The sequence below is a fragment of the Neopelma chrysocephalum genome, unplaced genomic scaffold (genome assembly GCF_003984885.1).
Source record: "Neopelma chrysocephalum unplaced genomic scaffold, ASM398488v2 Primary Assembly neopelma1_43, whole genome shotgun sequence".
Lineage (NCBI taxonomy): Eukaryota > Metazoa > Chordata > Aves > Passeriformes > Pipridae > Neopelma > Neopelma chrysocephalum.
In genome coordinates this window covers 14,505,982-14,517,635 of record NW_020897702.1, presented here as the reverse complement: position 1 = coordinate 14,517,635, position 11,654 = coordinate 14,505,982, and the positions used below count along the sequence as shown (strand labels likewise).

The 11,654-nt window shown below is 45.1% G+C and overlaps 1 long non-coding RNA gene across 1 annotated transcript; it reads left to right on the top strand.

Moving 5' to 3' along the window:
- The first annotated feature begins 22 nt into the window (after positions 1 to 22).
- On the top strand, positions 23 to 8,507 carry LOC113964753. The gene is made up of 2 exons (XR_003533283.1): positions 23 to 4,705; positions 5,286 to 8,507. It is a non-coding gene; the product is annotated as an uncharacterized LOC113964753 (long non-coding RNA).
- Positions 8,508 to 11,654: the final 3,147 nt, after the last annotated feature.

The following is an 11,654-nucleotide window of genomic DNA, read 5'->3' as shown; positions in this document are numbered from 1 at the left end:
ACCATAGAGAGGGGCGGGAGCGCGTCCGCCATGGCGGCTCTGAGCAACTGGGACTAGTGGGAGGTGTCCGTGCCCGTGGCAGGGGGCTGAAACTAGGCCGTCTGTAAGGTCACTTCCAACCTTAACCATTCTTTGATTTTATATTCACTGCTGTCTCTGTAAAGAAGCCAAAGAATGAACGAGCGTCAGTCGGGGATTAAATTTCCCCTCTTAAAATGTAATTCCTTCCTTGTTTTTACCGTTCCCTGGAGATTGCACTTTACTGTCAAACTTCTGCGAATCCACACGAAGGCATGTGAAGTAAAAGGCTCTTTGATGTATCTACAAATTAACACGGAAACATTTTTCCCTAGCGTTCTGCAGCCAACATGCAATTTAGAAGAGAGCCCACAAGAGGTCCCACAGATATTGCCATCCAGGGAGCTGCTATGCAGCAATGATGGAAAGTGCACCCTTTGGGGCAGCAAGCCATCAGAGAAAGCACTTGGAAGAAGTGGGCCTTTAGTATAGAAAGAAACCAATTATTTTAAGCAGTTTTTCAAAAATGTTTAGCTTCACTCCGAAGTCGGGTAAATAGTAACAATAACAACTGTGTCATTTCCTAAGAGCTACACCTGTCAGTAACCAAGTATCCACCATCACACTTTCTCATCTGCAAGCCTCAATCTGCACCCCGTGAAATGGGTTTATGATTTCTTCCACTACAGGCAATTTAGACACAAGATCATAGAGAAGTCTGGCTTTGTGAATTTGGTACTGTTGGGCTATAGATCACAGAAGCCTGAAATCAGTGTATCATCCTATGATAGTGGGTGTTATTCCTAGACTACGAATCTGTGGAGGAGCTGTTTCGCTAACTTGACTGTTGTGGTACAGCAGAATGTTGTATTTTTCTCAGTAATATGTCCTGAAGGCAGTGCCTACTGTTCAGTTGTAACAGCTATCTGGAAGAAGGTATCAAGTCTCTATTACAGACCTCAAGAACCAAAGGGACTTCTTGTGCTGTTGTGTTAGAGGAAAAGGCAAACATTCTGTGTGTGCTAAAAACTGGCACAGTCCCTGCTCTGAACAGATTGGAAGATTCTTTAAATAGCAAAGGAATGGCCTAGTGTTTTTGGCCAAAATTGTTCCCCAAGCGGCTTTCCTTCCCCCACCTTGTGTGTATCACTGTGAAGTACAAGTATTTACAGATGTGTTTTATAGTCCAAGGTTTTGTTTCCTTGGAAGACTTGAACACTAAAGATGGATATTGGTGGAGTGGAGGTGCCTGAGACCAGACCCCTGAAAGTCTTGTTGCAGAGGCACCTAACCTTCACAGGCCCACAACTTTTGGGTTTAAAGATCTCTGAACATACAGATTTTTGCCCAATCTTGACCTTGTTTGGACTCAGTTTAGGTCTAAGAAGTTTAGCATCGTGCTTTCTCTGGGGCCTTAGCAGATCTCTTTCCCACTCAGGTGCTCAGGGAGCTTTCATCCAGTAATGATTCTCAGATCATGTCTGCACTCTTCGATGTCGCCATCAGTCTCTCAATCCCTCCAGGGCACATCCTGTAGCTCTTTCCCAAGCAGGGCTGATTCCACATGTGGGGAATAATTGCCCCACCAGGCTGGCCAGCTCCAGGTTGCTTTGCCATTTAGGGATGTTCTCCCTGTGTTTTTGAAGTTGATTAGCCAAGCATAAGGGAAGGGATTAAAGATCCATCAAGAAAAAGAGCATGGATGTAGAAGGGAGCACCACTCAAGTTCAATGGCAAAGGTGACAAGTGTGAATTCCTGTATTGCAGATGATGCATTAAAATGTCATCAGACAGTGTAAACAACCAGACAATAACAAATCCCTTTTCCCATGTCTGCTCTAATCTTTGCTGAGCAATTTGGCTCTAGCAGCCCTTAGAAACGTATTGTGTACTGCATGGAAAACATGAAAAGCAGGAGAAGTCACCGCTTCCCTTGATCATTTCCTCCAGTGATTAATTACCCTCACAGTTTAAAACTGCACCTTATTTTTAATTTCAGTTGGCTGTGTTTCCAACCATAGGTGCCTGTTGTGCCTTTCTGCAGCAATTTTAAAAGCCTGTTTTCTCACCTGACATACTTTGTAATCTAGTCTTGCCACTGCCTTTGGATAAGGTAAGCAGCCTGGGCTCTTCTAGTCTTATGATTGTTTCTTTCCTCCAACCAATTATTTGAGGGCTTTTTCTTGCTCCCTATCCAATTTATGAACAACAAAAATATAAGAACAGTTTCAGCATCTGCTCCATCAACATAAACTAGAGAGATATAACCACTTTTCTCCCCCAGCTTTCTACATGGTTGTTTGTCTGAGAACCACACTGGCATTTTTATCCACACCACTGCCTTGGGTGCTTGAGTCCAGATACATGTCCATGGTGACTCTTGAGTTCTTCTCAGAGTTGTTGTTCTCTGGATTAGAAAACTCCATGTAGTTTTTGAGCTGAGACAAATAAACATATTTGGCTGTGTTAAAGGCTTCTGTCTCAAAAATAAATCCCTTGCTGGTGTCCCTGGCATAGCCTCTTAGTTATGGTCCCAAATTCTTTATGGTACCCGCACGTATTCTCAGTGCAATTTTATAGTTGCCTGTGGATTGTACCAGGAGACTAACATTCTTTGGTTATCCCAGTGCTCTAGGGTGTTGATCTCACCTAAGTGCTGGTCATTCTCTGAGATTATGGCAAGATCCCAAAAGACATTGCGTCCTGAAAGAGAACAAAAACATTTATAAAGATCTCGTGCCTCTTAGGAGCCTTAATAATGTTTTTCTCATCTACTTCTTGACCTGTAGTGTAATGAAGATTGCTTATGTTCCTAATGGACTTTAAAAACTCCCTTTTAGCCTTGCCAGTGTAGAGGGTTTTCCCTATTTCCTGTGTCATTTTCCTATTCTTGAAATCTCCTCGTGTATACTCTTTGCTATCTGGTTCCCCTTTCTTCCATCTGTAACATTACTCTTGTTGATTTTCACGGATTTTTTTTCTGAATCCAGACAGGAATTTATTTGAGGCAATTGTCATTCCTGAGTTTTGTGTCTCTCACTGTAGGCCATCTTCTGCCCACCCTAAAAGTATAGCAGCAGGGTGTGCAATCTCCTCTTTCAAAGCAATGTGGTACTGTGAAGGTGAGCATTTTCCCCAGCAGGGCAGAGGTTCAGCGTCAGAGTGGAAATCTCCCAGCTTGAATTTTCCCCTTGCCTTTCTTCCTGTGAGAGCCTGTCTTTTGCCATCTGAGGCACAGCTTGCATGGGCTGATCAGAAGAAAATCCCTTTTCTGCTTTGGAGAGGCCACATCACCATTTCCTCCCTCAGGACACTGTGTACTTTGAAGGATTGTGCCTCCTGCTGGGTAACAGACATGGAAGGGCACAGGGGATTGTTCAAGAGTGGAAACTTGGTTCGGGAATGATCAGCATCCAAATGGCAGCCTTTAAAGAAGTTTGTGGGAAGTTGCTGTTTCCTTGATTGGAAAAAGAACAGAGGCTGGGCAAGGCTGTGACTCAGTCAGTGAGTCAGCAGGGGTTGCTTTCCGATGAGGCCATCTTTGCTCTTTAGCTCTCCATCACACCTTCCCTGCTGCCATGGGACAGTAAAAACCTTTTACTACTGGTTCTCTTTGCTCATGAAGTCATCCTGACCCTTAACCTCTTCCCTGACGCCTCCCACTTCATTGTCTCTCCAACTTTCTGCTTCTGTGCTCCATCTCATCCCCTGGGCTGCTGTTTGTTTTTGTGCCTTCAGTGCTCCAGTTCTGGGTGGATTGAGCAGCTGTGAACTCCTGCTTTGCAGTAACAGAGAGACATTGTGACCTATTCACCACAGAGGGAAAATCCTAGGAGTCAGCAGTAATTCTCCGCAAAAAAAGACACAGGATGAGGACCTGATCTGGATCCTACCCAAGGCAGTCATGACATTCATCAGATACCACAGACTGTCGTTCCTTTGCCAGACATTAAACGAGCTGGACCAGTGCTGCAGGTCCGACACACTGGTTTTGGATAAGTCTTCTGTTTATTGTGTCTTTCCCCATCTACTTCCCGATGCACACGCCTCTCCGCTGGGATCCCAGTGCTTTTTCAACATGAGATGAGATATCAACCAAAAGGCACTCAGGGACCTGGCGAAGGAGAGTGCTGGAGGAAGGAATGGTGCCCCAAGACACACACAGTTCACGCTTTCTGGACTCACAGCTTTGAATACACGCTCAGCTCCATGGAATCTGTCTTGTTTCTACTGAATTGATTGTTTTTGAGCTTGGGCAAAGCAAATAATTTTAGTCATGCAGTATTTACATCCAGGCAAGCAGCCAGAACATACCTCTGTCTATGGTTGCATCCACTGTTACGCAAAACTGTTCCACTGTTTTATTTATTAGCCAAACATCTCTAATAGCTAAGCTAATTTTATCCTTTCCTTAGTGATGGTGACCCAGTCTGGCTGGGAGGATTCTCAGTAGCGCAGTGCCCAGACTCTGAAAAACTGGCTGTCCATGCACCCCTGTGGCTCTGGCTTTGGCCCTGCTCACTTTCCCTCTGTCTTCTTGGTGTAGATGTGGAACAAGAAACCAGTGAAGTATACCACAAATGAGATTGTCAGTCAGGGTGGAGTGAAGGTGCACCGCTCTCTGTAAGAGCCAGCTACAGCTGTGACTTTTAGCAATAACATCAGGAGCTGGTACCCATATTGCTCTGTAAGATTTTTCTGATTTAGTTCTTTATCAATATTTGTTCAATCAATAGTTTTGTTCCAAAGAGGAGATTAAGTTAGATGTGATCCATCTGGATTTAAAATTTCAGTTACTGAAAGCTTCAAGATGCAGCTAAGTACTTTTCATAAACAGGGTTGTAAGAAATAGAGCAGCCAGTGTGAAAGCACAGAATCTCCTAATTTATCTCAAGTCTCCAAACCAGGAGTACAAGGAAGAGTTTATAAGAAGAGTAAAACAGCTATATGTCATTCTGACCAAGTTAAAACACAATTTAGGTTCCTTTTCAGGAACATCTCAGTAGTGCAGTCCTCAAACTCATTGAACAGAAGGTCAGCCATAGGATCAATTTCCACTACCTCCAAAGATGGCACATGAATGTAACACATTTTCCTACCTAAGAGGATTGCAGCTAGTATCAGCCAGCAGTGAGTTCTGTTAACCACTGTGATAACTTTTAGTTATCCTTTAGTTACTGGACTAGCACAGTGTGCAAAGGGTTTGCTCAGTAGAGAGGCAACTCTGGCGTTGGAAGAGTTTTAACCACTTGCATTGTTTCTTTCAGACGTAGGCAGAAGCGAGCTTACTCTGATTCAGATGGAAACAAAGAACAACAGCTTGGAAAACAACGAACTCTTGACCCAGAAGTGGGATCAACCAGGTTGTTTTCCTTTTAGCTCTTGATTGCAAATTCACAGTATTTTAGCTGCTGGGGCCTCAAGGGAGCCTTTTGCATATGTGGAACTGTGTCAGTGCAAAGGGCTGGCACCCAGGAAACTGCTCTTTTCTTCTTACCACTGTCACTAGCCAGGGGACCTCGACACAATGATCCCCTCTCCTCAAGTCTTTTGCATGTCCCTCTTTATAAAACTAGGAATAATGGACCAAAGGCATTTGCTCTCTGACCTATAGCTGCAACGTCCAATGTAAGAGCAGGCTATGAAATTTGATTTCTTGTATTACAAAGCCTAGAGGGGTTTGATGTGTAATTTTACCATCAGAACCGTCACCTCTATTTGAGGTAGACTAGTAAACTGAGTCCTTCTGTGGAACTCGGACTACCGATAAGGCAGGCTTCTCCTACAAGATCAGTAGCCCTGAATGAACCCTTCATGGATGAGATGAGCCTGGCAGAATTTTTTCCCTTCCTGGGTTTTGACCTCTGTTTTGGGATTTGTGCAGAGGGGCAGGAGGTGCTCAGCTGAAGTTTAAGTGGTTAGTAATGGTTAGGAGTGTCAAAACCTGATTATCAGAGTTGGTTGGTTCAGAGTTTGTGGTGGCCAGTTCCTTCAGCTGAACATGGAGCTTCACAGTGGGTGGAAGCAAAGCCCTACCTGCAGAAGCAGGAGGCCTTCTGAACACAGCATTGCTTGCTCCCCTGAAGACTCAGGGCACATCAAGAAGGTGTGTGTGCTGCAAACACCTCTGCAGACATGTCTCATCTTGGCAAGACCCTGCCTGTTTCTGTATCATCGCTGCTGAGGATTAGTAACTGAAAACAAATTTTACATTCCCCTCCCTTTTCCGGTTCTCCTTGGCCAGTTACCTGCCATGAGCATGGTGCAAGCAGCCACATCTCACATCTGTCCCTGCAAAAACATGCACATTGAGCAGCTTGATCTCATTGCTCCCATCCATGCTACCTTACTGTGCCCCTAGTAACTTTGTTTTGCCATCCTTGAAGGCAAAATTTTAAACAGGAATAGAGGGAGGAGTCCTGGTCTTGTGCAAGGTGCTGCATCCCAGTAGTAGGGAGTCCCACTCACAGCAGTTCTGTGAGCAGCCGTGGGGGGAAGACTGATAGAGATGGTGCCTGTGGGGGTAGGGCTTGCACAGGAATGTTTGGCGTGTGATGAATGTGCTTTCTGCACTGTTTACATCTCTCTCCCCTTCTAGTTTTCATTGTGCTGGAGCCTGCCTACTCCAACAACTCCAATTCCTGCAGTCTTTACCAGCTATGAGCTCTGTAGTCCATGCTTGGTAGGCCTCAAAGCACTTCCCATCAGGTGTCAGGATGTTCAGTTATAAACACGTGGAGTTGTTATACACTGGCTTGTGCTGGAGGGATGTTAGAAGGCTGGGGTGCTCTCAAGGGAGTTCTGGTTCATTTGGTGCTGCACAGAGGTGATGGTCATGACCTGTGCAGGCTTTCAATTTTCTTTACAAAGCAGTGCCAAAACCATATACTGTGTCATAGTGACCATGTAGCTTAAGAGGGTCCCTGTGTAATGTGCTGGCTTCTATGACTACTGTTCTATTGCATCCTGTGGGGATCCTATCCTGAGATCCTGAGTTTTACTGCATGGAAGGAGATCTTGACATGAGACTCTACAGCACTGAAGACTAGTGCACCCTGAATATCACCTGATGAACCATGTGTCTGGGGACTGGCTGCTCCTCAGCCTGGTATATGACAAGTGTTACACAGACACGTTAATACCAACGCCCAAGAAAGTCAAGTCAGCAGTTACACAGCAGATCCCAGCAGGCACTGCAAAACCTGATTCTTCTGAGCTATTCCCAAAATCAGGAGGCTCCCAGGTCTGCTCTTCAGAGGCTTTGGGTTTTGCTCTTGTAATTTAACCTGCAGTTCCAATAGCCACCTCTTTGTTTAGAGCTCTAATTTGAGGCCAGTACTTCCTTCCATCCTACTGTCAGTGTGACTAAAAGCACTGCTGCTTTTTTACTTTAGAGGAAATACCTTGTCCTGGCTGTGGTGCACCAGTGCTATTCTGTGAACTCTAAGGGCAGAATCTGAGCCCTGTACTCATGGCAGTGACAGGATCCTGGGACTGGTGACTGTTTTTCACATCTGACTCTCTCCCCAGGCACTACTGGAAAAGAAGCAATATATGTGGAAAATATGATATTATGTTTATACCTAGCAGCAGTTGCAATATGTATTTCAGTAGGAAGGCCAAGGCCTGAAATGAGAATGGAGAAAGAGGTACTCACTCATCTCACACAGCCAACACACTTTATTTTTTCTTGGGCTAAATTCCTGTGGTGGCAGGAGTACGTTAGGTCCTGCGTGAGGTTTGTCTGACCAGATGTGAACATCCTGGGCTTACTTTAAAGCCAGTGCAGAGACAGAGACACATCTGGAAGATGCTATCTTGTCTTCCCCTGGACATGTAGGATGATGCAAGTCACACCCTTGCAGTGCTTGCCTCTCTGTTGGGATAAGTGGGCTCCATATGGGCATCTCCACTGCCGATCTGAGTGGCATAGAGGACATTGGAGCTGGGAAGCAGCTCACCTGCATCTGTCAGGTCTGGCCAAACCTTTAATGCAGAATATCTTGCTCCTCCTCCCACTCCTTGGTTCCAAAACACAGTGCTGTTACTGGAGACAGTGGTGTTACTGGGTGTGGCTACTATCTTGTCTCTTGATTAAAGGTTCTGGATCCCGTCAGTAGGTTTAGCTTTCACAAGGATTATGCCTTTCTCCTTCCCTCCTCTGAGGTGATGCAAGCCTAACAAGTCTGTACCTCTAATTTTGTTCCCACCCATCAGACTTCTGTCAATGCAGACTGTCAGGAGCTGTCTCACACCTTGTTTTCAGGCAGCATGTAGCACGGCGAGCTCTCAGCATTGACTGAATCACACCATACTTTGGAAAAAATAAAACAAATCACATAATAAAAAATCAGTGTTAATGCCTAGAAAAAAAAGCATGTAAGTGGGTAACTTTCCTGTCCAAAACAGATTTAACGTGTGTAAGAACTGTTGTGGCTCTGACCAATTGACAATCTGCAAAATAAAGGCCATTGCAGTTGAAACATCAACTCTTTTATTGTAGTTGTTATTGTGTTTAAAAGCATCTCCTAATTTAAAGAATAAAAGTATTGGAGCACATCTCTAAATAACTCATTCTGACAGTAAATCATTTGCACTATTGAAAATATTGCCTTATATTGCTAATCTAAGTCTATCCTAATTCTGCTGTCTAGCATGGGATTGTCATTGTGCCTGTTTCAAGCAGCCTGAAGCTTAACAGAGATCTCTTGAGTCTGAAGGCTGTGATAAAGTGCTAAAGGATGTAGCCTTTGGATTGTATTAATGTTAGTCAGTATTTATGCAAAGCATTTTTACTTCATGGTTTACAAGGTCCCTGTCAGGCTCCCAGAGTGCAAGGTTTTGTACAAAACAGAATATGTCCCTGCCCTAATGGTGAGCAGAGAGCAGTATGTTTGGGTGCTTCAATGTTCCCAGTTGCCACCCTCTTTCTCTGGCTGTGCACCATGGACAACGTCCTCCATAATTTTATGTTTTAAATCTCCCCATCTTTTTCTCCTCTGATTTGGCTGTGACACTACTTTGAGGCATCCACTGGCTGCTGTGGGTTGAGGCTGTGAGTCTGGACAGGAGAAAAGGCAGGTGAGGAAGCAGAGGACCCAGATCAGCATCCTCGGCAGTCTGAGGCAGTTAACGGCCTCTCACTGCCCCATCCTTGCTTGTGAGCATCACGGCAGAGGTGAGCAACAAAGCAGCACAGTCAGTGGAAGGCCATTCCTCACCGGCTCCAGTGACACTGTGGGGAAGTTGTGAAGACAAAAGGTAGCAGAGATTGGCATCAAGGCCTGGTTTAAGGTGGGAATCAAAATCCCAACAAAGTTTTTCTAAGATCTTTCTTAAAGAGTTTATTGTTCTTCTGCCCACCCCCTCCTTTAGCCTTTGGATCTCCCAGTTATAATAGGAAAATTGTTTCACTCTTGCTTTTCTCTAGCTCAGCGCTGGGCTCCTTTCCCAGACCAAGTTTTTAAACTAATTTTAAAAAGAGACTGTTTCCCCATGAGACAGTGAGGAGGCAGATATGCTCTCTGACATGCCACATCATGTTTGCTGGCACTGTTGTGCTCCAAGCCAAGTCTTGGTATGTCTGCTGAATAAAATGGTGTCTCTCCAGTGAGAGTGCTTACCCTTGCAGACACTTTCTTTTTCCCTTCCCTCTCAGAAGAAAGGGACAGTCCCATACAGCACTGGAGTCTCTCCCAGAGGTCATGGTAGGAGACAGGAGATCTAGTCTGGAAAAATATTTGGAGTCAAGAATGTTTTGAAAGACTAGAGTAGAGGGGTCAGGCATGTGAGGAGATAGATCTTCTATTTGTAGCAAATCCAGTGTCAGCCGTGTGAACAGAGACAGGGCTGGAGGAGCAGTGTGGGAAAGCAGGCAGACAAGCCTAGCAGCTTCTTAGTGGCTAAAGGGTTTGGATGCTGGCATGCTTTTCAGGTTTGTTTTGCAGGGAGGTATTCTTTTCATTGAGACATTGGTCTTGATGCTTCAGACTCTTGGGGAAGAGGAAGATTGGTCATCCATGTCAGGTCAATGAAAGTGGATGAAAACCTCCTTTCATTCTCCTTTTCCTGTCTTCCTCCTAATACTTTCTCCTTATTTTCTTATCACAGGTGACTTTTCTCAAAATGCCCTCATCTTTTCACTTGACCTATCACAATCTGCCTCCTGTGCTTCCTCACACCTATTTCCTTTTCTTTTCCTCCTTAACCTCTCCTTAGTACCTCAGTTTTTTTCAATTTTTGCCCAATATCCTCCTTTTCCTCCTGGTCAACACCATATTCTAGGTCTTTACCTCTCTTGCCCTTCCCTCTCTCCAGTCTCTTGGTCTTTATTTTCCCCAACACACTTTATCTCTGTTATGCCTTGCAAACTCTGTGTACATACAGTCTGCTGCCTGCCTACAGCCTCTCCTGCCTCCTACACACCCCTGTCTGCCACTGAGAGATCAGCTTCCTCACAAGGGGAAGTGGAGGGGCAGGCACTGATCTCTCCTATGTGGTGACCAGTGACAAGACCCAAAAGAATTGCCTGAAGTTGTGTCAGGAGAGGTTTTAGGTTGGATATCAGGAAAAGGTTCTTCACCCAGAGGGTGGTTGGGCACTGGAACAGGCTCCCCAGGGAAGTGGTCACAGAACCAAGCCCCCCAGATTTCAAGAAACATTTGGACAACGCTCTCCGGCACACGGTGTGACTCTTGGTGTGGTCCTGTGCAGGGCCAAGAATTGGGCTCAATGATCTTTGTGGGTCCCTTCTAACTTAGAATATGCTATGATTCTATGATTGCTTTTCTCACATGTCCCTTTGACCACATCATCTGCCTCTTTGCATCTTCCTCAGGCTCCCAATGCTCCATCACATTAAGCATTGGGTACTTGCCTGCAGTGCTGGTACTGCCTGACTTGTTGTATTCTCACCCCTCAATGGGTTTGGAGGAGGCAGCTCCAGATCCTATGAGCCCTCGCTGCTGCCACCAGCTCACACTGTCACCACCAGCTGACACTGCCCGCTGCCAACCCAAAGAGTATTTTGCCAGAGCCCTTCTGCTCAGATCAACAGCCTTAGGGCTGTTTTGGTTCTGATCTTAATACTCCTTTTGGCATCAGTCCCTATAGGCCTCATTCCCTATCCCTACCTATAGGCATCACTCCCTGTTGTGCCCATAAAAGCACCTGATAGCAGATAAGCTACTGCAGCACTGAGTCATCAAAACCTCTGACCAACTGAGAAGATATTTTCTTCTGCTGCTCAGGTAATTTCAAGTCTGGGATCAGAAAAACATCTAATAGCTAAGGTTTAGCTTCAGTTCTTGATTTCCCAAGAGCCTTTTTACATCCAGGAAAATGAAATTTTGTGTCTGTACTTTCCTTTCTGTCGCCTTTCTGAACATGACTAACTCTTTCTGTCAGGCCTGGGTGACCAGTCATCTGCCTGGACCAAAATCAAGCCCACTTACTACATTTCCTGCTGTTCCCCATCCTGTCCAGCCTGCTTTTGTCTCCCCAGATGATATCACCACACTAAGAGATGCTGACGTATTTCTTTGTCTTGATACTTCCAGAAGTCATCCCTGAGTAGAGGAATTATAGAGTGCAGTCTATTTTTAGCCTTTTACAGGCTCCTTCTCTGACCTTGGGCA